The sequence below is a fragment of the Ursus americanus genome, chromosome 27 (genome assembly GCF_024610735.1).
Source record: "Ursus americanus isolate L20-20 chromosome 27, mUrsAme1.1.p, whole genome shotgun sequence".
Taxonomy (NCBI): Eukaryota; Metazoa; Chordata; class Mammalia; order Carnivora; family Ursidae; genus Ursus; species Ursus americanus.
Window position 1 is genome coordinate 16,396,355 of NC_142153.1, and position 25,117 is coordinate 16,421,471.

A 25,117-nucleotide genomic window follows, 5' to 3' on the forward strand; every position below is an offset into this window, starting at 1 on the left:
AGGGGGAAATGGAGGGTGGCCACGCTGGACTGGGGTGGGCTCTCGTGCCAAATCCGGGAAATCCATGGATACCAGGTGAACAGGACGAGACCATTGCTGGTTATTGATTACTTCACAGAACACATCTCCCCAGCACGATGCTTTAGTCATCCCCGATAAACATTTATGGACTAAGCAAGCTGATAAAGGAAGCTGGTTTGGGGGTGGGCGTTAAAAGGACATACACTTACTGTTTCACAGATTCTGTAGGTTAGAATTGCAGGCACGGGTTTACTGAGTGGGTCCTCTGGTCATGGTCTCACAAAGCTGAAATAAATGGGTTGGCTGGTCTGCAGTTGCATCTTGTCTTCTGTGCCCTCGTGGTTGTGGTAGATTTCAGGATCTTGAGGTCGTAGGTAATTGACTAGGAGTATGATTTTTTTTATAAGGGTCATTTTATTGAGCCACTGCCATGGGCCACATAAAGGCACATACATACATTATTGCTAACCCTTTATAAAAACTGTAAGGCAGTGTTGTCTCCATTTGACAGATGGAGAAAAGCCTGCAGAGAGGGAGTGGAATGCTGTTTTGGTTTTAGAAGGCTGAAATAAAGGAAAACCTTTATTAAAAATTCTCAATACTCTGTGACTTTAAGGATAGGGGTGGGCTTGTTTGCATAACAAAACTCATGAAAACATCCCCCGGATAACTTAAAAATCACCTACCGCTTAGGAACCCATCTTCATGGAGTCAGTGTCTGCTTGGCAACTTGACAGAACGAACTTGTTTTTTGGCCATAATACAGAAGACATTGGTGTCTTGAAGGTTTGTTTTATTTCTCTTTAGGGGGAGTATGTCTCCCTCTCTATTGTTTTCAACATACCAAAATGTAGGGAGAACCATATTATGGACCCCAGAAACCCATCATTCATATTTAAGCATTATCAAGATTATACCACAATTTGCTTTTTTTTTTTTTTTTTAACATTTTATTGAGCCAGAGAGAGAGAGAGAGCATGCACAAGCAGAAGGAACGGCAGGCAGAGGGAGAAGCAGGCTCCTTGCTGAGCAAGGAGCCCAGTGCAGGATTCGATCCCAGGACCCTGGGATCATGACCTGAGCCAAAGGCAGATGCTTCACCAGCTGAGCCACCCAAGTGCCCCGACACAATTTGCTTTTTGAATGTCTTCTTTCTTTCCTCCTCCTCGCTCTCTTTAGTTGACTTGTTCAAACCAGGTCCATATATTGCATTTAGTTATCTCTTAATTGTCTTTTCACCTAGATCAGCCCCCTTCCTCGGCCTGTTCCTTTTTTATGCCATCATTTTGTTGAAAAAAGTATCAGCTTTCCCGAGAAAAAACCCTCTTGGATTTTTGGTTGTTTGTTTTCTTTAGGTGTCTGCTTGTTCCTGTGTCCATTCTGTTTACTGCAGATTGAAAGGCTTGATTAGATTGGGAAGGTTTGGTTAAATTCAGGGTGACCTTTTTTGTCAAGAATCCTGGTTGGTGCCCTGTGCTCCGTGTGGTACCACATCATGAAGTGACCCGTGTTTGGGGCATTCTGTGTCTGGTGATGGGAAGATGGGCCTGTGTTCAGGTGTTAATGGTGGGATGCCTCCTTTGTAAAGGTCCCTGTCAGCTTCGTCTTCATGGCTTTATCCATTGATCTTTACCGCATTGCTAATTCCGTTTGCTTACCCTGACATAGTTTATCAGAAAAAAGGTTGAGGGCAAGATAAGTGCTCGGTTCTTTCCCTTTCATTGCCAGTTTTGAACCTAAGCGATTGGTGCCCGGTTATCACTTTTTCTGTCACTTTCCCTGCTTTTGAGTATAGTAATGAACTTGGGTTTCTGTATTTTCAGGCTGTTTCAGTGGATTGCAGTCATTAGTCCTGCTGTGTGGGGGCAGGTAATCAGCGGCATCTTTTTGAAGGAAGGAAATTCCAGGACTGCCTCAGTGGGCGGAGCTTTGTAATTTCCATCTTTTGTATGAGCGATGGGGTCTTCCTGCCTGGTGGTTCAGGATTGGTGCAATGCGCCTTTGTTCAGGTGTTTTCCAAGTGCTTGGATAGGACCTGTCATTCTTGGAGTATAGTGAGTTTCTTTGGCTATTTATCTGGGCAAAGCAACTTTTTTTTAGCCACAGAAATGGCCACTTTTACAATCTTGTTGAGGTTAAGATTTTTAGAAAATAGATGGTGTGTTTTGGTTTTTGTTTTTTGTTTTTTGTTTTTTTTCCCAGATTCCTTAATTAGGAACTGCAGTAGAACACTGAGATTATTAGTGGTTATATAGGATTGGTAATTTTCTTTTTAATATTAATATGTGAACAGAAGAGTAATGAAAAATAGTTCTACATGCCCAGTAATTTCCCCTAATTAAATTAAACTAAAAATAGGAGGGTGGGACATATAACAGAATGTTCATCAAAAAGAAATGAAGTTTATTTCATAAAAAGAGTGTTTTTGAACTATGCACATAAAATAAACGTAAAGCAGACTGACCAATGATTTTGACTAGACGCTTTAAAAATAAGCTCAGGGGACAGAAAGTTAAATATTTAGATTAGTGTGAAATGTTCGCTTTGTAGCGGTGTGCCATTGATGGGAGTATTCCTGGAACATGTCTCCTCTGCTCGTTTTAACACCTGACCTTGGTCCCTGGAATGGAATGTATAGATGGGGAGATACTCAGTGATATGGGTGGGTTTGTTTGACATTTTCTCTTTGTTTGTATAAGCCCTTTAGTTGTTTCTCTGCAGTCTCGTTAATACCATTGAAAATTTGGTGGCTTTCTAGAATCAAGGCAGTATGCATGTATCATTCCATTATGATCTGATTGGGTTCACTGACTTTTTCGTCTTGTGTTCATGAAGCGTGTACTGATTCCATCAACAAGTATGGTGCCTAGCACAAACATGGAAACTAGGTAGGCACTTTGTGTGAGAGTGCCTGTTTTTCCTGTTTCTCCCCCTCAGCTGGGGGATATTATCATATATAAATGGATTCATTCTATCTGGTAGGTAAAAATGGCATGGTGTCTTGATGGTTTATTAATAAAGTTCATTTCTTATATACTCATTGGTCATTTAATTTGAGAGAGGTATTTTTCCACTTGTCTCTTCCCTTTTTTTTTTTTTTTAAAGATTTATTTTTAAGTAACCTCTACACCCAACATGGGGCTCAAACTTAAAACCCCAAGATCAGGAGTCACATGCTCTACCAACTGAGCCAGCCAGGCGCTCCCCACTTGTTTGTTTCTTATTTTCTTTATTGATATGTCTATGTAAGAACAGTGCTTTCTTGACTAGTGTGGTTTATTTTCAGTGGATAATTTCTTCATCATTTGGTTGAAGGAGAAGCTGGTAGTTCTGTGTTTTCTTTTTTTCCTCCCCCTTAAAATTAATAATGTGAGCATCCCTCACAGCTGGTGGTTTCTCTTTAAAATAATGATGAACTCCCTGTTCTCCTTGACCTCACTGAGCTGTAGTGGGAATAAAATGAGATAATGTGCTTTGGAATATATTAAGTGCTACATAATGGCACATTACGAATGTTATTGCTACACCAGGAGGACATGAAGCTCAAGGTCTAAGCACAGCATCGTTTGGATTGTCATGTGGAACCTGATTCCTGTAGAAGTACCTTTTTCTTTTCTTGGTTCCTTACAAAGTCCATAGATTGCATTACACTTACTATAGACACAAATTGTGAAATCTGTCTCTTGGCATGTTACTTTCTGGTGAGTGGGGGAGTAACCAAGAGAATAGACGAGAGAGTTCACATTTACAAGTTGATTGTTATCTTGCTTTCTGTGTTACCATTTTTAGTAGCAGTCTCCTAATTTCTTACTTTTAACTTATGGAAAATTTCAAACAACAAAAGTAGAGAGATTCTTAGCATAATGTTTTGTTGTTTTTAACAGTTGATTGAATCAAGGTCCAGGTCTATACCATCTTTTACATTTGATCAGTCTCTACAGGAATCTTTGTGTTCCGTTCATTCTTTTTTTTCTTTGCAGTGTTTTTGCTGAGGAACCCAGATTATTTGTCCTGTAATTTCCTGTAGTATTGATGTTGCCAGCTGCAGCTCTGTGGTGTCTAGCGTGGTCCTGTTTCTGAATTTTCTGTAAGCTAGTAGTTACGAAGAGTTGATCAGATTTAGGTTAGAGTCAGGGGCGGAGGCCGGTATGGACTCCATCAGAAGAGACATAATGATTAGTTATCTCACCCGGTGTAATGTCAACAACCATCAAAGGTGTCTACCTAGATCTGGTTAATTACCTGTTCCCTTTTATGTTTAGTTATTCACTTTTTAAAATTGTATTTCATGAAATTAAAAAAAAACATTTTACATATTTGCCAAATAGCGTTGTGTAAAGACTATACCAATCGACAGGGCCCACAGCCGTGTACTAGAGTACCCCAGTGTTCTTATACATGTGATATCTGAGGCTTAAGGAGGGTCGTCGTTTTCCCCAGAGTCATACAGTAGAGCAGCTAGCGCTCTGAGTCCGTCCTTCCTCAGTCTTGTAGAGGATAACGCCAGCTTCCTTCCCTTTCACCACAGCCCCAGGTAATTGCTCCTCTTCACTCAGAAATGGTAGAAGGGAAGAAATAAAGAGGGCGAGGTGAGAGATTCAAAGAAAGGAACTGTACGGTTCAGATAAGAGAGTTCAGGCATAAAAGTGATTTCCAGAATGTTCCCCGGTTTCGCCTCTCATTTTGATTCTCTGATGCTTATAATGATCCAGCCATTGATTATCATTACTTTAGGCTATTGCCTGATCCTGTGTATTTTTCAAAATATACTGACCAAACATCAGTGGCTTTCGCATCTTAATTTCAAACTTGGCCAGAAGGACTTACTTTTGTGTAGCACACACCTTCTTTCACGCCCTTGAAAGACCGTGTATTAACACTATAAAAAGTACCAAAGCTGGGGTCCTCTGGGAACATTCCAAACTTAGTCCGTCATTCACCTAAATATACCATTTTTCCTAGCCCTTCTCTCTCAATTTATCAGTGGCTATATTTGTGAAGAAACTCAGTCTAGATGTGTTTGATAAACCTTGTCATTAAAAGGTATTTCAAAAGCCATTTTATTATGTAGTAAATGTTTCTCAGGCTTGTTTCGTTTAAGTTCTTTTCCTAAAATAGCAATTTAATTTGACTTCTGGCAAATAGTTACCCCTCAAAGGTTGAGCTAAGTTTTGAATGTAGTAATTTTGTGTAGAAGCTAAATTTAGCAATTAGCAGTCTCCCACTTCTAGTTTAAATCCAAGTGAACTTTTAAAAGTCTAAAATATATTGGCCTCTCCCAAGACCTAGACTCTGATATTAACAAATGCCAAACGAGATGTGCAAACAGGAAACTATGTGATTCTTTTTTAATGTTTTAAGTCCTGTAATCATTTTTCCATTTGATCCTCCCACCCACCCCCCACCCCCCCCCCAAATAAAAAGATGTACAATAATCCTCTGGAAACTTTAGAAATCTTTGTTTTTCTTCCCCACATCTCCCCATTTATATATTTTAAGTGCTACCTGATACGCCAAACAAATGTAAATGATGTCCTTTCAAAGTTCACTGGCTTCCTCTCTGAAGTCATCTAAAATTCTGGAGCCATAATCCAAACCATCAGATAAAAGTGTGAGACTTTATACTTGAGAAACATTAAGTGCTTTAAAATGATTAAACGGAACCACAAGAGCATTTTTTTTCCAGTTTCTAGAAAGAATTGTGTTACTTGTTGCAGTGAATGAGTGATGAGAGTTTAGGAGAGTGGAAACTCCTTGAGGGGACTGTAGGTAGGTAAATCCTGGGTTGCAGAGAGAAGGGCGTTTGATGAGGCATAGACCGTAAGGCCAGATAGGTTGCTAGTCTCAGGACCAACCCAGAGAGAGCTCCCGCCTCTGCCACTGGGGACAGCCTCTCCAGCTGGTCTGCATGACCCTGCCTCTCTGAGGCTTCCCTGCCTCTGGCTCTCTCTCTCGAATTCTCCCTAGAGTACCATTACACAGTGTGTGGAAGAGTTCTTTTCCACTTGTGCAAAATGTACTGATTTGTTTTAAAATACTTGATACATTTAAATCCCAGATTAGCAGCCGTTATGATAATGATAACAGACCTTATGATGAAAAGGTATTTTTAATAGATGCAAGTTGCTGTACTGAGAAGAGCTCCACTGCCTGCCTTCTGAATAGGGTCTCACTTCCTTAGCATGGTGAACAGGCCTTTTGTGGTCTGCGTGTCTGCTCCTCTCCCCCAACCTGAAGCCCCCTCAACGCTGTCCTCCAGCAGTACTCCACTGTGGGGAGTCTTCGCTGGCACATCATACGTTCTCTTGGCCTCTGACCTTTCCACTCATAGTGCCCATTCCCTGGCATTCCTAAATTCAGTTCTATTGCAAATTAGCTGCTTGTCTTTCAGAAGTCACCTTAAGGGTCCTATCCTCTAGAAAGCTTGTCTGACTCTCCAAAAGTAGATTAATTGCCCTACTGGGTTGGTAGCTGCTATAGAACTGTCTTTATTCCTTGCCACACTGTATCGAAATTGCCAGTTACTTCTCTGTCTCCCTCTGTAGTCTCTAAGCTTCTTGAGTAATAAGACGGGGCTCTGCCTAATGTTAGACGCATAGTAGGTGTTTAATAAATGCTTGCTAAATTAATTCATTCTTGCTCCAGTTCTGCTACTAACTAGTCCAAATCTATATACCCTGAAACTTCCACTGACTTATTTTTACTCCCTGGACCTCATGGAACAAGTCTAACCCCATTTTTATATGATAGCCTTTTAGAATCTAGATTTCTGGGGGATGGTTTCCCCGAAAGAATGCGATATTCTGGAAAGAGGGAGTTCTTACACCTGGGCAGAGCATATTTATTTGCTCATGGAGCATCTGTCAGGAGGAGAGGACTAAAGGATAGCTTTCCTTCTAAAGAATGGTAGGCAAAGATCTTAGAGTTTTTGTTCTCACGAAGGAAGACAAAGGTAGTACCATGGATACTACATTTAAGAAGAGTACGTTTAAGAAGTTCTTAAAGTGAAGACACTCCGTGGAGATCAAATTTTTGGGCTTTGAAGTCTGGGAATCCCTGAAGTTGGCTCTTTTAGCCCACACAGCCTTGGGGAAACCATTCTAAGCTCTGTGGCTACCCCTTGATTTAGATGAATTACATTCCAGGCTAGAGGAAGAATGGGTCTTACAGTTTAGTGGCAAGAATATCTTCATTCACAAAATCATAACTAGAGGTGAGTTGATGGTGTGTGGTGTGGGTATGCGAGGAAGGAAGGTTAAATGGAAACCTTTCTTCCGGTTAGGCTATCTTTTTAATTCAGAAGGAATTGGGAGCTCTTGGAGAACTGTTAAGAAGATGGAATTACATTATCAGAAAGAACTTAGTGGGTTTTAAAGGAGATGTGGCTTTGTTTTAGCTATTTTCTCATCCTGTAAAAATGAAATGAAGGATTACAAATGCATCACCCAAAGTGCCAGGGTGATGATTCAGTTGGTGCTCATGGCTCCATCCGAAAAAGGGCACGGTAGCCTGTTTCTCGGACATGTACTCCCAAGAAACTCCCAGTACTACCCCACCTCTGTTTATTTCCAACACCATTTGCCCCTTTGGACCTGATTCTCCTCTAAAGATATTTGAGTGTGGGAAAAGTAACTTTTCCAACAAAAACTTGAGATAAGTTTCTCTAAACCCCCAGGCAGGCTTCTCATTCTATATTTGCAGCAGGGACAGAGGAATTAGCATATGGAACGGCCCTGGGAGCCGGTGTGGAGTCTCCCATCCACCCCGTGGAAGACTTGCCCCTGCCTCGATCTCACAGCTGCCCAGACAGGTCTTTCCTGGGGCTCCCAGCCTCATTCTGGTTGAGGTTTGTTCTTCTTTCCCTAACCACCAGTTCTCCAGGTCTCTGAACTAAACTTCTCGTGCTCATCTCTTTTTCATCACTTCTCATGAAAGGTCCAGAGACAGCTCTCCAAACAGTTGCTCTTCCCTATGTGGGATGTTTGTAAACTCCTGTCACGTTACCCACTAGCTGGCCCATAGCCACTGGTTACATACATGGCCTAATCTTTTCAGAATTGACCATCCAAGCCCTACACCATATGGACGGCAGGCTGCATGATCCATTTACCAGACTGTTCCCAGCCCCTTGTACCTCGTGCTGGGCCTCAGCACTGTGTGAGAAAAGAAAAGTTGGACGGGATCCAGCAGGAGGAAAATGATTGATAGATTGGAAAGAGGCGTTGCTATGAGAAAAGGATAAAGGAACTGGGTAGGTTTAGCTCCAGGAAGCTAGTGGACAGGGAGAGAGAGATTGAGAGAGAAGCTCCCTTTGCTTCCTTCATGTTCCTCACAGCTAACAACATTACCCATAAAGCTACTTTTACTTTTTTTAATCCTAGCTAGCGATGGACAGTCCTTGTGCAGAATGTTGCGTTGCTTAGGACGGGCGATCTGAGGTACCCAGGCTCTGCAACAGGACATTGCTCCGTGTGCTTTCTGTCCCTCACGTGATTTGCTGTGGGATTTTGACTGTGAAGAGGGGGAGCCAACACTGCATGGGACAGGCAGGGTGAGGAGGGCAGAGCTCCCGCAAGCGTGTTTGCTGGACTGTCCCAGGATGGGGACCAGGACGTATATCCGCATTCTTTCTTGCTACCATTGTGGGTCCCAAGGTTTTACATAGTCGTGAGAGCTGATAAAACCCGGAGTCAAAGGGCTGAGCTTGTTTGACTCGTGGGAGTCTTCAGGAATGAGAAGTTTAAAATGATGGTGATGATGATGATTGCAACTGTTTCTCATTCAGGGCATTTTGTTAAACTCTTTATATTATTTCCTCACTCTTCCAAACAATCTATGGTGTAACTACAGTTATTCTCTTCATTTCACAAAGAAGGGATCAGGCTCAGAGTTTAAAAAATATGTCCAGGGTCACAGGGTAAGTTGCCCATCTGGGGTTCAGAAGCCAGGTAGGTCTGTCTGGCCACAGAGCCCAAGGTGGAAGGTGGTTTTGGGTTTCACAGCTTTTGTTAAGATATAGTTTTGGGGGCGCCTGGGTGGCTCAGTCAGTTAAGCGTCTGCCTTCGGCTCAGGTCATGTGGGATCCAGCCGCGCGTTGGGCTCCCTGCTCAGTGGGGAGCCTGCCCTCCCTCCCTCTCCCTTTGCCTGCCACTCCGCCTGTTTATTTGTGTGTGCGCGCTCACTGTCTCTGTCAAATAAGTAAAATTAAAAATTAAAAAAAATACATAATTTTTAAAAATAGTAATAACTCCCATACCGTACAATTCACCAATTTAAAGTCTATCATTCAGTGTGGTTTTTTATAATAACATTTTTTTAATTTGTGGTAAAATGTATGTGATATAAATTTGGCACCTGAACCATTTTCAGTGTGCGGCTCACTGGCACCAATTATATCTACAATGTTTTGCAACCATTATCACTATCTATTTCCACAATTTCTTCATTGCCAGTAATTCCCTGTTCCCTCCCTGCCACGTTCCCTAGTGGTCTCTAATTGGCTTTCTATCTCTGTGAGCGTGTGTGTTCTAGGTATTTCCTATAAGTGGAATCCTATAACATGTGTCCTTTAATGTCTGGTTTCTTTCTCTTTATATTTTCAGGATTGATCCATGTTGTGTAACATGTGTTAGGACTTTTTTTAATGGCTTGTGGTGGGGTTTAGATATTTTTTCTTCTGTGTGCTTTTACCGACAAGAAATTGAACAAGTGTGCAATGAAGAAAATCTTGTTTTCATGCTCCCGTTTCCTGTGTGTGTTGTTAAAACATTGGAACAATGTGTTCTTTTTTTTTTCGTGCCCCAAATGGTCCTTGTGTCTCTTTGTATTTTTACGCCTTTATTTTTTAATTTACTTAGATTTTATTTATTTGAGAGAGAGAAGAAAGGGAGCACAAGCAGGGGGTGGAGGGGCAAAGGGAGAGGGAGAAGCAGATTCCCCACTGAGCAGGGAGTCCAACATGGGGCTCCATCCTAGGACCCCGGGATCATGACCTGAACCAAAGGCAGATACTTAACTGACTGAGCCATATTTTCACCACTTTAAAAAACAAAAACAGTATGGGTAAAATGTCTGTGGTAGAAATTCAGAAGGCATAACAAGCAAAAAAGAATCTGGAGATATATTTATCCACAGAATCCACCATCCAGAGGTAAATCATAGTAATATTGTTAAATGTGTTAAATCACGGGGAAGTCGCCTGGGTGGCTCAGTCTGTTAAGCATCCAACTCTTGATTTCAGCTCAGGTCATGATCTCAGGGTCATGAGATCAAGCCCCATGTCAGGTTCCACACTCAGAGTGGGATTCTTTCCCTCTTCTCTGACCCTCACCTCTTGTTCTCTCTCTCTCTCTCTCAAAATCAAATCTTTAAATGTGTTATAAGAAGGGGGTTGTGGCGGGGTGGTGATGGTGTGGTTTTGGGTTTGGTTTTTTAAGTAGGTTCCACACCCAGCATGGAGGCCAACAGGGGGTTTGAACTCACAACCCTGAGATCAAGACCTGAGCTGAGGTCAAGAGTTGGCCACTTAACCTACTGAGCCACCCAGGCACCCCTATCACAAGGAGCTTTTTAAAAATTGTTTTTACGTATCTCATTTAATTTTCATGATAGCCTATGAGAACATGTACTCTCCCTCCCCCTGCTCCCCTCCTTCCTCTTCAGTAGTTTTCAGATGAGGAAATTTGGCCTTAAGTCACTAACTTACCCCAGGTCACGTAGCTAATGACTGACTTAAACCTAGGGCCACCGAGCAGAGCATTACGCCAGTCCCTCAGGCAAAGCATCTGTGTGTCTGTATTAATGGGATTGTGCTGTACATAGTGGTCAGTAACCTATTTACTTCTTCGCTGAGCGTTTCGTTAACAACTTCCATATTCATAAATACAGATCTCTCGCATCATCCCTTTTGGTGGCTATAATAATAGCCATTTTGTAGTTATTTAGCCACCCTCTAGTTTCGAAGAGTAAGATTCTCCTCCTTGATTCTTTTTTTTAAAAAACCTTGTATGACCATCTCCATAATGCTTAACCAGCTGCCAGTTCTAGATTTTTGCAGGATCTTGCTGATACCAGGATGACTTGGGCATGCTCTTTCTACTCTAAGACATGCTGGTATCTGGCTTTGGGGAGGCGAAGCACCCCCACAAGCCCCTTGGTTCCCGTGCAGGTGATGCACGAACGCTTGGAAGACCGGCCAGAGCCAGCCAGCCTTCCTGCTGACCCTCTCGCGCAGATCTTCCTGGTGTTGCAAGGCAGAGGAGAACTGGAAAAAGACTTACCGTGGCAGGCAGTCGTTTACAGTTTGAGAGTAATTTGTTCATCACAGACTCAAGATCCTCTTGAGATAGAATTACTTATCGTCCCCCCAAAATAGAGAAGCTCAGCCTAAACTCCTCTGGTTTTCTTTTGGTTTCTCAGTGCTTCTAACAGGTTAGGATGCCCTGTTCTCTCCAGTTAACTCTTGCTGTCATTCACATCCCAAGAATGAGTACAATCTTTAGGAATGAGAGGGTGGGTTGTATACGTTAGTGCTGGCCAAGTTTGCACTGTTTATCTTACTGGAAAGTCAACAGTGTGACTGTTAACCTCCTGCACAATTAACATCTAGGCTTTTTGTTATGGTTGTTCTTAAACTTTGTGGTTAAACCTGATTTTTATGAGGCGGAAAGATGGGGAGAAAGCGGGAAAATCTGGCCAGTCTGGGGGCTAAATGGATCAACACCCGGGGTTGGTGTTGTAACTTGGAAGTCTGGTAGCCTGTGGAATTGGGTGGCCAGGCCAGTGGAGATCACTCTGCAAAGGTACTTGGCCGCTTTTATTTCTAAGGTTAATTGGGCCTTTTGAGTAGATCAGATTCCCTTGGAGAAGCTGAAGGGCAGTGAGACTTTTTTTAAAGGAAGCCTTCTCTTAAAAGAAGAGCGTTTGTTTTTGTTTTTAATTTCAGTGTCCTTTTTTAAAAAATTTAAACCCAGTTAATTAACATATAATGTATTATTTTAAAAATAAAAAACGCCATGTGGTTAACATAGTTAACGAAGCTTTAGCTTCCAGTGGTCAACTCATTCCTAGTAAAAAGAGCTGAACAGTAAGTATGAGGCCCAAAAGAATGAGGAAGAAACAGGGTTAAACAGAAGTGGCTGAGGGCACACATTCCAAAGCTCCACTCCCTGCTCCCGCCTCTGTGCAGGTATGGCCCCGGTCAATTTGATGAACCAAGGAATTTTCTTGTAGTAAGGATAGATTGCCTATTGCATACACAACATTATTTACCGCCCCCCCCCATCGTGTCCTCCCCTCCTTTTGTATGTTAGTGCCGGTCACTGCTGCCGTTCGCTAACAGACACGGGTGATACCATGCACTTCTCGGTGCCTCTCAGATTCTCCTTTACTTTCCATGATGAAGCTCTGCGAGAGTCTGTATTTTTACCTGAGGAAACCAAGGCTCAGAGAAATTAGGTCAATTGTCTGAGGTTATGCAGCTAGCAACATCTACAACTAAAAGACTTAGAGATGAAAACACCGGTTTGACTTTCAGGTGAAACTTACTGAGTCACCTTTGACCACATTTCTGGAATTACCTCATGTGTAATACTGACACAAGAAGGTTGGTTGTTCTTCTGTTGTCTGTTTTCATTGACCATTTGCTGGCTCCCTGAAGAGTTTACAGCTCTTCCAGTCCTTTCTGGATGACAAGTCACATCTTCCTCATAGCCTGCCACTAGGAAATTAATAAGGAGTTCCATTTCCACATAGTTTTTCTCAAGTACATTCTTCTCCCCATCCTACCCTGGGATTGCCTGGATACATTCAATTAAATAGGAATTACCTTTCAAGTTTGGGGAGAATGAGGGCTTTCTGTGGCTCAGCATCACGGCCCCAAATTTGGGCTGGAGAAATAAAAGATGACGGTATTCATCCAGCATCTGGCCCACAGTAGGTTCTTAGTAAATATTCACCACAAACATTGACAGAGAAGTGGTAACATTTGAGAGAAAGTAGTGCTGACCAAATTTTTGGATACCGTGGGCTTTATTCCTTCATGCTGGCCCTGAGCTGCCTTTAAGAACCTAGCTTAGTCTCTTTTTGTTATTCTAATTGCTGACTGCCCGCTTTCTTCATCCATCTCGAGTCCTCATGGTTCAGTACCCTTAGAAAACATGTTCGGTGCCCTCATGGAGTATGGTACGCAGGTAGAGTGTCCTTCAGTGGTAATTTGGAACCCCTGTCGCCTCTGAGAGCCTAGAGGGACGAAGGGAAGCAGCTCAGAGAGAGCAACAGATATTTCTACAAGTGGAGTTTTGCTTTGCACTCAGGATTTAATCTGACCCACCAGATTATGAAAGTGAATGAAGGAAGGAAGGGGGGAGTCCGGAGAAGATGGAAAAGGACAAGTTCCTGAGTTTTCTGTGTGCTAGTAGTAACCTTGTCATCTGTGGACAGAAGTTCCAGGTCTACTGACGGCTTTGTTCCTATAGGTTTTTTTTTTTTTTTTTTTTTAAAGATTTTATTTATTTATTTGACAGAGAGAGACAGCCAGCGAGAGAGGGAACACAAGCAGGGGGAGTGGGAGAGGAAGAAGCAGGCTCATAGCGGAGGAGCCTGATGTGGGGCTCGATCCCAGGACTCCGGGATCACGCCCTGAGCCGAAGGCAGACGCTTAACCGCTGTGCCACCCAGGCGCCCCCCTATAGGTTTTTCTTATTCACATTGATTGGCCGTGTGAGACTTTCCATATTTAAGTGTTGGGTTTTTAGGCTCCCTGAAAGAGACGTTTAAAACCCCTCAGCACAGAGCAGCGCTTCGCAGCCTCCGCCATAGCCGGCAGCATTGTGGTGCTGACAGACTAAAGACGACTTTCTTTAGGATGATGATGATAAAATACTGTTTCAAATAATGATCTGATCACTGCAACACCATGAGGGATAGAGTCCTCATTATTTTGTGTCTTCCCCAAGTACCATTTAGAGGCTGGGGCAGGACTCGTTGGGGAAAGCACGTCCGTGCTCGGGACACATGCAGGTCGTCTACCGTACTCCTCCTGGCTTTGATGGAGCCCGGTTGTGGCCGTGGTGCATTCTCTGGGTGCCTCGTGCTCAGTGCACTGACGGCCAGGAGGATGGTGGTGGTTACTGTGGCAAAGCACCCACACCCCTCGAGTCAGGAAGATGAAGAAGGGCATACACAGCTCCTCTGTGTTAATTGATTTGTTCGATTTTATAGTTGCAATTTTAGTTTGAATCTCTAGGCGTCCGCATGACAGTACCACCTGAAAAGCTAGGAAGAACAGTAAGATTTTTCAGCTGTTCATCTCTAGAGACAGTGGCATTTTACTGCACTAGGGTTCTGTCATCTTTGTAGGACTGACACCTTTTAATCTGTGGGCTTTCTTTTTGGTGATTGGAAAGGCCTCTTGGGATATGGAAAGTTATGCCTATTTTTTTGTTGCTGTTGTTGTTATTTCCATAAAGGTAGATATATTTTCTTGGTTTGTATAATGTATGCATAGAACTTTTTGACATAGCCCCTCCTGTTTACCCCAGAATTCTTTCAGGAACAGACCGTAGACCAGGTTGAACTGACATGAGAAACCCAAGGAGGTGGGAAGCAGGGGTGACAGGTTTTGTCCATGTGGCCCACCCACCTCATCTGTGCAGGCTCCGCAGCCAGTATCTGATGTTCTACCAATGGCTTGTGAATATTCTCGCCATTCCCTGTGCATGAAACTGAGGGCAGCCAGGGAACATAGATGGGGGGAACCAAAACGGGGAGAGTTGCTAAGCTCATAGAGCAAGAGCTCAGTTCAGACACACACTCCCTTCAGGAATTCCTCACACAGCCCATAGGCCACTGCGCTTCTGTGTGTCTGGATTTGTCATTTGTACTCCGGAGTATGTTCTGAGGTTCTGACTCCTCGGTTCCCTAAGTCCATTGCAATCTCTTTAAAACCGATAGCTGTGGCAAGTTACTGAAGTTTCTGTCTTTTTATCCAGACTGGAGCCTGTACAGATTTAGACTGGCATTTCCTTAAAAGTTAAGAAAAGGTGCTAAACTAGAAATCATTGGCTTGATTATATGTTTCTCAGTTTTGATAGTGGAAGAAGTTGCAGCCACTTGGTTGAAAATATCAGTTAAATTGAACAAACTTTCAGTGACTGTCTTTTGTGTGCTAAACCCAGGTTCTGGGAGTAGGAGATTACAGTTTGGGAAATGAACAGAAAGAGATCATTTTCATTATGAGTGATAGGTGCAGTGATCAAGGTACACGTACTGTTAAGGGAGTTGTCAGAAGGCTATTTGGTCCATCCTGGGTTTTCAAGAGAGCATCATGCCTTAATGAAGACCTCTCTAGGCAGTACCTGTTCCGGCTGAGAATCCCTTCAGCTTTGTTAACTACCAAAGGAACATACATTAAAATAATGAAGAGAGATTTTGCTTATAAAATTGTTTTTGTTTAGTTTTGTGTTTAATGATGATTCCCAATGTTGTCATATTTAAAAGTTGGTACAAATGTATCTGTTTCTATTGGGAATGTAATATGGAAACGGTTCAACACAGTAAGATATGTCGAGGTCCTTAAAAATGCTCATCACATTAGGGGCACATGGGTGGCTCAGTTGGTTGAGGTCCAGCTCTGGATCTTGGCTCAGGTCATGATCTCACGGTCATGGGATCAAGCCCCAGTCTGGGCTTTGTGCTCAGCGGGGAGTCTGCTGGAGATTCTCTCTCTCTCTGCCCCCCACCCCCCTGGCTCTCTCAGGCATGCTCACTGTCTTTCTCAAATAAGTAAATATTTTTTAAAAAATGCTCATCACCTTAGACATCGTTTTTCTACTCCTAGAATTTATCTCAAAGGAAAAAAAAAAGATGTACTGAAAGATTTATGCCTAACACAGCACTTATTAAAAATGACAAATGTCTGCTCTGTAGCACACAGGCAGGATACAGTGGTGAGCAAAACAGACACAGGCCCTGCGCTCAAGGAGCTTATAGTTGAATAAAATAGCTTTGTAGATGATCCATTTTTATAGACTAAATAGAGATCTATTCAAGTAGTAGTTTCATTAAAAAGACACCTGTGCCTCCCCGTGTTCTTGAACATACCTCCCCCTTTTTAGCTTTCCTCCCTCACCAAAAAAAAGGTGAGTGGCAACTGGAAGTTTTAGGAAAAGGCTAAATGTTATTTAGACGAAGGAAGAAGCTTCTTTTCCTTTCTTTCTACTGCGTCCAGGACTCTCAGCACAGCACGGATTGTTGACATTTTTCATCTGTCTTCTCTGAGATCCAAACTATGGTTTCTTGTGCCTCCTTTCTCTTTTACTCAGTGTTCATATGCACATAGTACGTCTCTTAACTAGTTTTTGTAAAACGCGAAAATCAAGTCATGGGGATGCTTTTCTTACTATAAATTTAAGTTTAAATATCGTCATGGCCCAGAAAAGCAGATCAGAATTGTCATGTTTTCAAAATAACATCTTATGTTATTCATCCACCCTGAAGTAGTATTTTCTTTTTTGTTTTTGAAGGTAGTGATCATCTTTTCTAACTGGGTTAAGAAGTTAGGCCTGATTTTGGGGGAAGGTGCTTGGCTAGGCAAAATCACCCTCATGACTTGGCGGGTAAGTGCATGCGCTCTGGAGCCACATTGTCTGTATTGAAATCATGGCTTCGCTTCCGGCTGCGTGGCCTTGGGCCTGTCACTTAATCTCTCCCAGCCCTTAACATCCTCCATTCATGACAGGGAGATGATACTAGCGGTACCTACCTCAGAAGGATGTTGTGGAGAATAAATAGGTTAAAGTCTGTGAAGTGTTTGGCCCAAAGTATGTGGTGTATAGACATCCTTATTACCGTTTGATATGCGAATAGCCCCGTAGGCTGGCCACACTACAGCTCGTACGTACAATACTGAAATCCCTTTACAGTTTAAATTCTCTACCACAGATGGAAAAGGTCGTTTGGGCAACAAGAGAGGCAGAAGACTCACTTTAACTGACCATACAGTTCTAGAACAGAAAACGAGGGGGGCTGGGTATGAATGAATATGGGGCATATTCATTCCGGAAGTATTTATTGAGTGTCTCCTTCGTGTCAGACCCCGAAAAGACTCACTTGTGAGTACAACTGAGCAGTAGTCCAGCCTCGGGAAGCTTAGCCAGGTCTCTAGCAGGGTGGAGCTGGGCGAATGTTTTTGTATTGTTAATATGATCTAAGCTCCCCTTAAACATCTAGATTTGATTACAGTTGTTAAGAAATCTCAAGGTCTCAGAGAAGCTGGCAGAATACCCTCCAAGTTCAGTTGCCTGTGTCTGGGAAGGGAGGTGACTGGGAAAGGGCTGGGGAACCCTCAGCCCTGCAGTTGCCAGTCTCAAGATGGCAAAGAAACGAACGTGTCCGGTGGTGAGGAGCGCAGGAACACATAACCAGTGACTTGAATCAGGTCCCCAGAGGAACTCTGGGTTCCCTTCAACTCTCAGATCAGGAATCAGATCCTTTTAAAACCACGGATTGTGTTGGCCTGGAACAGCTGGACAGTAAGGGAAGAACGGGACTGTTAAGAGCAGTGACTGCTCAGAGGCATGGCAAAAAATCACTAACTGGAGGGGAAGTGACTCTGGGCCAGTTGAATCAAGACCAGCCTGGTTTTGGAATTTCCTTGGCATACTTCCTTTGTGGGTCTGGGAAGGCCTTCCTGCAGGTTTGAAGAGTTGCTCCAGGAATATGTATTATGAGAGAAAAAATGGAGTGGAGAGACCGTGGAAGTTAGGAAGCCGGTTTAAAAATCAAGTGGCTGTTAAATCAGTCTAGGTGACTAGAACCTGCAGTTGGCTGGCAGAAGCAGGAGTGGAAAGGAAAAGCTAGTGCGAAAGGCCTAGAGGAAACGTAATCAGTATGGAGAGGCAGGGCCGCGAAGGGTTGGATCCTGGAGGAGATGACGGATTCACAACCTGGTCCTACCACTTGCTGTGAGTCATGTGCTGATTCTTTAATAACCTCTGTGTGCCTCTGCTTCCTCACCGTGTGGCAGGAAAGTGTTCATACTTCCCACAAGGAGCCACCAGCACAGCGTGTGACACATTTTATGTGCTCGGTAAACACTGGCTGCTACTGTTACTACTCTTACTGTCATTGTTGTCGGTATCTTTGTCATCTTTACTGTGGTTAGGATTTAGCAGTTGTTTGGGAAATGGAGCCTTTGAACCTGAATAAATGGGATAAAGGAAAATATGGGGAGATGAGAAGAGGAATTGGTTGTGAGTGACGGTGAGCTCACTTGTGGCCGGGTTGAGTTGACGAGTTGGGAATGTCTACATTGGAGTGGAAATCAAAGCCGTAGATGAGTGAGTTACCCTAAAGAGAATTCATAGTTGGAACAATGGAAGTGGCCAAGGGCCGTCATAAAGAGTGGGTAGAAGTGGAAGAGAGCTGAGCACAGACTTGATTTCTCTTGGTGTCTCTAAATTTAGTACAATTAGCTCCATGTGCAGAACACAAAAATTGCATTTGTGATTTGTGCTGGGTGGTGCTGAAGACATCCTTTGAGCTTTTCACCAAATCTTTGGATTCTTCCCTCACACTTCTCTTCTTGGGGAGCCAGTGAAAGTGTGTGACCTTCTCTGGGACCTGTCATTTCCTAGGGCCACTACAATAAATTACCACCATTGAGTGGCTGAACACATACTCTCTTGCAGTTCAGGAGGACAGAAGTCCAAAATCAAGTGTCAGCAGTGCCACTTCCTTCTGGAGGCTCCAAGGGAGAAACCATCTCGTGCATCTCCTAACACGGGTGGCTTCTGGCCATCCTTGGCATTCCTTGGCTTGTAGACACGTCATCCCAGTCTGTCTCCATCTTCGCATCACCTTCTTTTCTGTGTCCTCTACTCTCGTAAGGACATCAGTCATTGGATTTAGTGCCCTCCTGAAACCCAGGATCATTTCATCTCAAGATCTTTAAATAATGACACCTGCAAAATTCCTGTTTTCAAAAAAGGTTCCCGGTAAATGGGAATTTGGGGAGGACACTATTCCACCCAGTGCCAGAGCTAGTCAATATGCTGGACCACGGAAGCTGGCATGGGCTGCTTTCTCAGCCCTCACACGAGAAGAGAATGTCCGGATAGGATAGTCCCTGAAAGAATCAGCTTCTTAAGACTGATTTTTGAGGGTTTACTTGACAGACATGGCCCGACTACTTGTGAGGTATGCGTGAGTGCGAGTTGGCTGTTTAACAGAGTCTTTGATTTATTTTTACTGCTTCAAAATTGATTTTGTTTCATTAAAAATAGAAGTTTTCATTATATTTGGGCCTTTTGTTTTTTCTGGTCAAATTCTTCATCTGTCAGGCAAAAGCTCTCCTGAAGGACTCTGTCCGTGTATTCTAGTAAATTGAGTAGTATGCTGAAAACTAGAGACGAAGACCACCTGCACTGTAGGGCCTGTCACCACCACCAGTAGTGGGGGGTGGGGGGCAGAATGGTATGTGGAAGGGACCCTGAGCCATGAGACAACAGACCAGGGTTCTGTCCCAGTGCAGACCAGTTAACTACAAGACCTTGGGTAGGTTTTTTTCTCATTGTTAAAATGAGACCACCCATTCCTGCCCTTTTCTCCAGAGCTTTTGATGGGTGTCTAGGATGATAATGGATGCTCTTAGCTGTGTATAAACATGTATGCAAATCTAATGTGTTATTAAGACCGGGTTGAAATGTAATCTTATTTAGGAAGTCACATTTACATGCTCTCATGTCTTTCCTCTTTCTGCGTATATTTCTCTCCCACATAGAATTGAATTAACCTACAATTTGAACATTTCCCCCTCCAAAGGGCAAGATAGAAGTTACATTTTTCTTTCTCCCTTGGTTTTATCAAGTATAGAGCAAATGGTTGAATTGTTGGTACTTTCTGATACTCTGTGCTAGGCACTGGGTGAGCAAAGAGTGAGAACTTGGGGTTTTGGAGGTAAGTGCTGTGGCCTGGCCTGGAGATAGAAGACGCAGCAGGACAAAGAGAAGGTGCTCCCCGCCCCCCTCCGCCCAAGGACATCTAAGTGGAGTCCTTTCAAGAATGAGGACGGGTTTAGCCCCTGGCAGAGGGAGCAAGTGAGCAGCCTGGAAGTGGGAAAGAACCAGGCATGGTCACACAATGGAAAGGGCTGGTCCTGGCCCATGATGGGGAGCCAGGTGAGAGGCAGGTCTGTAAAGGTAGGCGAGGGCAGGATCATGGGCGGCCTTCTGGGCCCACGACAGCCAGAGTTGACGCTGTCCTGACAGCAAGGAGAAATCATAGAAGGGTTTTAAGCAGGAGAGTGACATTGCAGAATTGCGTATTTTATAAGTTGTCCTGGCTGCAGCGTGACCACCAGGAGGACGATAAGGAGGCTTTTCAGGAGCCCGGCAGTGGTAATTACGATCACAGCGGATGACGGGACGGATTCAGTGGGACCTTGGTGAAGGACTACCAGGTCACTGTGGCTTGGGCAACTGAGTGGCATCTTTGAAATCTGGGCCCAAAGAGGACAGGCAGTTGGAGAGACTGTGTTTAGTTTCTGACACATTGAGTACGAGATTGCTGTGGAATGTTTCCAAATAAAAATATCCAAGAGGCAAAGTAAATACTGACGTAAAAGTTCTTGGAACTTGTGTTCTCACCTGTACTCAGGTTATCCGTGAAAGATTCTCTTGCTTTCGTTTCTGAGAGTCCTTTATCTTTCTCTGTTGTTTCGGTGTGATTTTTAGACTGGAAGCTTCACCTTTCTGCAGGTTTGTTTCCTCCCCCAAAGAAAAGATAGACGAGCTGATCTTCATGAGCCCTTTCGGTTTAAACCTTCATCAGGCACTGCAGTTTTTTCAAAGGGCTTGAAAGGTGGAGTTGGGGAAGTTTCTAGTCCTTGTTTGTCAGAATTCAGTTTGAGCTCTTCTGGTTGCATATTCTTATGCTAAGAAAAAGGCCCATTCAGATGTATATCGGGAGCCCTCGAAAACACTATCCTCAGAGGTGCTAAAGGAGAAAGGATGTAGGGAGATCTGGGACAGTGGGAAAGGCCTGGCCCACCCTCTCAGGAGGTCGGATTAGGCCTAGACAAAAAGCTCTGGCCTCCTGGCTCACTGGGTGGTCCGGAGCCTCTCTTGTCAGGGGAGTCTCACCCCCTCCCTGGACGCTAGTCATCCTAATGGGCCCACGGCAGCAAACTTCCTCTTTCTTCAGCCTTCCCATCCTGTAAAGTTTTTAGCAGGAAAGGCAGACTGAGGAAGGTGAAACCCACCTGAGCCATGCTGCCCGCCTGCTGCTGCCTGCTCCTGCAGCCGGGTCGTCTGTGCAAAGGGCTTGTGCTGTGAGAACCTGTCTCTTCAGCTGTTGGAATGTTCTCGAGACCATGTTGGCAACCAGGGAGAGTATGCGCGGGTCAGAGCTCATTCGGGTCACTACCCTCTTCTGTCAAAGGAGAGCGCGTGGCTTCTCAGAGGGTCCTCAGCCTCCTGGTGACACGGGGGTGTCTGTGAGGGCTGCCCGACCACAGGCGTGACCCTTCCCTGGCCCGGCGCTCCCCATTGTGCCGTACTGCTCTGACCCTCCAGTTTCTCTCCCGAAACAAGTCCGGAATCGTGGCTTTCAGTTGCATTTTCTCTCCGCGCGTGTCCCGTCGTTGATGGAGCAGACTGCTGGAGAGCAGGACCGTGCTGTAAGCTCTCGGACAGCAAAACACGGAGCCCTCCGCCCAAGCATCTAATGATGCAGCGAGAGAGACAAGACAGCTTCAAGCAGTGGTTCGCAAACTCAGGCGTCCGTCAGGTCCACCGGGAGGGCCGAGTTCTGATGCGGCAGGTGTGCCGTGGAGCTGAGGACCGCAGGCGCCGCTGCTGCGGGGACCGCCCTCGGGCCCTCCGTGCCCTGCGGGTACCCTGCGGGTTCTGGCGTACAGAGAAGATAGGGCCTGCGAGCGCGGAGGACGGAGTCCATAGCTTGACTCGGTTGGTTCTCCTTTCTTCCTTTCATTTCACCTGTCACACTGCTGGCTCAGATTTGCCCGCACTTGGTGAGGCCCCGAACCCGCGCTGGAGGACTGGCTCCCGCAGCGCTCCCAGGTACTGGGGGCGCTGGAGCCCCTGTCGGGAGAGCCTGTTGGCTTCCGTCCCAGTGGTCGCGGCGTTCTGTTTCCCCCCGGGCTGCAGCTGCTCATGGCCCGCCTGCCCTCTCTGAGGTGGGTTTCCACGAGCTGTAGGAATGAGTTCAGTCTTCAGAGACTCGGAAGAGGAGCTTACTTTCGGAACTGGTCCCTGGGTGAGCACAGCTCTGAGAACAGTTTTCACACTGTTCTCTGGAACCCTAGCGGACCTTGGGGACTGTCATGGGGATTGAGGTCCTCCAGCTCCCCACCCACCCCCCCCCACCAAGTCAACCAAAATTTGCTACACTTTTATTTTGAAAGGGATTCTGGGGGCACCTGGGTGCCTCAGTCAGTTAAGCATCTGCTTTCAGCATAGGTCATGGTCCCGGAGTCCTGGGATCGAGCCCCACATCGAGCTCCCTGCTCCGCAGGGAGCCGCCTTCTCTCCCTAACCCTGCTTGTGTGTGCTCCCTCTCTCTCTCTCAAATAAACACATAAAATCTTTTTTAAAAAATAGAAAGGTATTCTGGGAAAAATTAGTTTGAAGAAAGGGTTCCACTGCTTTTATTTTGAACTTTGAAAACCATCGTTCTGTAGCATTTGTTCTGGTTTGAGCCTCCTTTTGCTCTTTTGCTAGTTTTTTGTTTCATTTTTGTTTTTGTGTGACAAATACTGAACGGATTGGGAAATTTTAGATCTAGTTCCTATGGATATTTCCTAATCTCCTTTAATAAAACAGTGGTGTATCGTTAAACAGCTTTTAGAATTTTCCACCGGGTACTATTCAGTCCAACAAACAGTATTACACACTAAATGCTAGTCTCAGAGCTGGCCCTAGGGGCCCAGACTTGGTTAAGACCTGGATCCTCCCTTCCTGGGCTCTCACTAACCAACCCTTGGAAACTTGGTTGTGAGAAATCCTCCTCACTTTCTCCTCTCCCCCAGTACTCTCCAGCTCAGGACATCTCCACTGGCACATTTTGGGCTCCTCTTCCTCATCCTCCTCCTGACCAGCCCATTCTGTGCTGCGTGTCTCTTGATATTTATGCTAACTCCAGATTCCTTCTCAAGGGGAGAAGGGAGAGATATGAAAGACGTGATCAAATGTAAGTTCACTCCGATCTCTCTCAGGCTTCCACTTCACTTACCTGACTTTACTATTACTCAGCAGCTTTGGGTGTGGGAGATTTGGAAGCCAATGCTGCCCCATCCTGCTGGGCTAGGTTTTGGGCAAATGTTAGTGAGTAGTCTCGGAGCGTGTATCTAGACCCAATGGGAAGTAATGCTTTAGGATAAAAATGTGGAAATGTCTGGAAATCATAAATCCCATCTATCAAGGATGAGATTGAAATCCTGACTCCACCCATCTCCATTATTTCTCTCTTTAGGATCAGGAATCTTAAAATGAGGGGCGCCTGGGTGGCACAGCAGTTAAGCGTCTGCCTTCGGCTCAGGGCGTGATCCCGGCGTTATGGGATCGAGCCCCACATCAGGCTCCTCCGCTATGAGCCTGCTTCTTTCTCTCCCACTCCCCCTGCTTGTGTTCCCTCTCTCACTGGCTGTCTCTATCTCTGTCAAATAAATAAATAAAATCTTTAAAAAAATATATATCCTTTAAAAAAAAAAAAGGAATCTTAAAATGACATCTCATTTCATTTTTAAAACTTTCTAAAGGAAAGTAATTAGATTAGAGCACCCCCAGCTTGGCCAGTTCCTGTGAGGCCACAGGATGAGGAAGTGCTGCCATCAGGCTGCAGGCCCTGCATATCCTCTCTGATGGTGGTTAGCGTCATCGGCCGCCACAGTAGGGCTGAGCAGGCACGGGCTAAGACATTTGTGTGCTAGGTCCTGAGACTCTGTTGACTTTTTTTCAAAAAGACTCAGAATGTCTTAAAATAGCATGGTAGCTGAAATAACAGTACCAACAACAACAATAATAGCTTGCCATTCCTGAGAATGGTTGTTTGTTTAAGATCCGAGGCCTGGGTTCTGGCAGCAGTTAGTTTCCACGAGCGGGGCTCCCACAAGAGTTGCTCTAATGGAAATCATATGGTCTTGTCATGACCGGAAACACAGGGGTCTGTGAAGCATTCTCCCAACCCCTCCATAAGGAATTTTCTGACAAAAACTACAGACACCCACACATCCTAGAACTAGAAATAGGTGGTGTAGACCTGATCATTTGAAGAAAGCTTAGGATGCCTCTGTGTTCCCATTCGAATAATAACTATGAGCCCACACTTCGGGGCTGGCTCTCCAGCCTAATCTACACGCAGTCTGCACTCCCCTCACCAAGTGTGAAGAGGACATTTTAACTGCCTTGTTGAGAGAGGGAGTCCGGGAGTCTGGGCAGCCACAGTGTAGCACTCCACATTGTTGGGATCCCCACACTGCCCTCTGAATGGCTGGTCCTCGTCAGCTCTGGACTCCCCATCACCTTTTCAGGAGTTCTTGCTGTGCTGCCTGGCTGTGGAAAACCTCACCAGGTCCGCCTGCACCCATAGGCTCAGCTGCTTTCCGGTTGCTCCATAGAGCAGTCCCCACATCACACTCAGGAAAGTTGTCTGTTTCTAGCCCCGTTCCCGTACTGAAGACCCTGCCCAGAGCCACAGTTTGGGGGTGGGGGAAGACTGGGGAAGACAAGGGAGACCCAGAATGAGCAGGCCTGGGGTGGCTTCTTACATGTGGGAAGGAGTGAAATGACTCTTTCAACCTTGGGTCACGTGCACTCTAGACTTCTGGAAAGTCCTGAATGGCAGAGTCACTAATGGCTTTATGACAGTCTCGTTTTCCTGACTCCTCCGGCAGTCCTGGGTAACATCCTTGGCCTACTTGATTTCAGATTTTGACAGGTGATAAAAGCACACACTGAGATCGCTGCTTCACAGAGTCCAGATTCATAACTATCGACTGGTGTTCTTTTTTTTCTTTGCTGAGACGCTCCCTCATGTGTTTGCTGTTACTTTAATGGATTGCTTCCTGATACATTCTGAG

At 44.7% G+C, this 25,117-nt stretch overlaps 1 protein-coding gene and 1 long non-coding RNA gene across 13 annotated transcripts in view; both read left to right on the top strand.

The window, feature by feature from the left end:
* LOC148107628 (uncharacterized) lies at positions 1-25,050 on the top strand. The gene is made up of 2 exons (XR_015721962.1): positions 1-13,496; positions 13,713-25,050. It is a non-coding gene; the product is annotated as an uncharacterized LOC148107628 (long non-coding RNA).
* RBPMS (RNA binding protein, mRNA processing factor) overlaps positions 1-25,117 on the top strand; it is a 183,035-nt gene that overhangs the window by 118,553 nt on the left and 39,365 nt on the right. The window lies entirely within an intron of this gene.